This window comes from Hipposideros armiger, unplaced genomic scaffold, assembly GCF_001890085.2.
Source record: "Hipposideros armiger isolate ML-2016 unplaced genomic scaffold, ASM189008v1 scaffold_223, whole genome shotgun sequence".
Taxonomy (NCBI): Eukaryota; Metazoa; Chordata; class Mammalia; order Chiroptera; family Hipposideridae; genus Hipposideros; species Hipposideros armiger.
The window spans coordinates 148,121-150,122 of NW_017731573.1; positions in this window are offsets into that span (position 1 = coordinate 148,121).

Consider the following 2,002-nt stretch of genomic DNA (forward strand, 5'->3'; position numbering starts at 1 on the left):
GTACAAAACAACATAGTGATTAGACATTTATATACCTCACAAAGTGATCCCCCCAATAAGTCTATCACCCATCTAACACTGTACATACTCAGTTATTATAATATTATTGACTATCTTCCCTTTGCTGTTGAAATGTTTTTCATTTGACTCAATTTCCAGACCTCGGTCTCATCCCAATCCTTGTGTTTTGGGTGCTCTGAAACTCATCAGTGTTGCCCCAGCTGACTGTTTCCCTGCCAAGGCCTGGGGGCTGGAAAGGACTGCAGAATGGGACCCACAGGCCCCTGAGCCATGCGGCCACCCAGCCTGTGCCATGGGCCTGGCCAGCCCAGCAGCCTCACAGGAAGTCCTGCAGAGGCATGGTGGAACTTCCCTGGGTGAAGCTCTCTGTCTGTGGATTTGGGGACAGCGACAAGGGGGGAGTGTGGCCTCAAGCACGCGTGCTAGTCCAGCTTTGCCAGGCCCAGCGTCGCTGTGTGTGGCATCATCCTTTGTTTCCCTCTGCAGACAGTGAGCCCTCCGGAAGAGGGGGAGGCAGCAGCCCTGTGGCCCCCACAGGCACTGTGGAGTCAGGGCTATGAGAACAGCTGTAACACCTGGCTCATTACAGGGCTTAGAAGTCAGATCCAGCCCAGTCGGAAGGCTGCTCCGTGGTCCGCTTCCTCATAGTGTTAGAAGCAGGAAATCAATAAATACCTCTCTATGGGCGACTGTGGCAGGGAGCAAAGTGGCTGACAAAATGATCTGCAAAAAGGCGGCAATGAAAGAGCCTACTGTTTGGTTTTGAGGTGGTCTGATCCTCTGCACGTGATCCCCGAACCTTCCAGCTCCTGTGCCAATCAAAGGGAGGCTCATCGAGGGAGGACATGGGGGGAGGGGTCACAGCCTGCTGGGGGCATGACCCAAGACACCAGCCTTGGAATCGCCTGGGGATTTGAGAGAAACCCCCTAGTTTCAGAGGAGCTGGGCTAGCGCTCCAGATGTCATTCATCCCCACAGCGAACCAAGAAGTCCGGCTCTGTGTGAGTCTCCATGAGTGAACAGGCTCCAGAGGTTGGCCTATGACGAATATACATCACTATGGAAGAATATCGGGGGGTGGGGTCCTCGCATCTTTATTTTTAGTAAACTCCCCAGGTGATACTGCTGCGGCCAGCCCAGCAGAACTCAGCAGTTATTTTTTTAAAATGTGCCGAATATGGTGTTTTCCTAAATGTGATCTGATCCAAGAATAGAGAGGGGTGTGTTTGCATTGAACGGTGCTCTTTAGAGACGGCTTTCCTGAAGCAGGTTGGGTCTGTAAGGAACTGAATGACAAGGAGTGTCAAGGTGGGAGGAAAAGGGAATCCTATGGGGCCCGCAAAGCACCTGAGTGGACACGAAAGGGGACTTCTGTGCAGAGAAATTGAATGTCAGGTCAGTGTCAAGTGACTAGCCTCTTGTCAACTCTGCCACTGATACACTGGGCCATCCTGAGCACATCCCTGAGCCACCTGTGGCTGGCACACCTACAGGGCAGCCCATTCTGGATTGTTCTATATTCATTCATAGCTAAAGTCTCCCTGCCAAGCCAGGATGGTATTCTTATAGGTGGTCTCTGTTTCAAACTTCATCAGTCTATGTTTAATTCACCCTCTTTGACTTATTTATTTATTTATTTATTTATTTAATTTTTTTATTCACAAACCCACTCCCACCAAATCTTCTGTGCGGTTAGTAGGTTTGCTGAATATTTATGTTTGTAAGGCAGCGTCTCATCCTATACGACACAAGCTCTTAACAGCTTCCTGGCTCTATGCAGCATGAGCAAAGCGAGTCTCTTCTGGTATCACATGGAAGGATACCTCTTTTCCTGAAGTCTGAAAGCCGGATTGCATCTGTGCCCTTTTGGAGGTTCCCAACTTTTACCCAAAGTGGGCTTATTAAAACATTCCTTCCATTTAAAAAATTGGATTCTTGCTAAGTGACATTGTGGTAACAAAGTTTCTTCATATTTTTACAG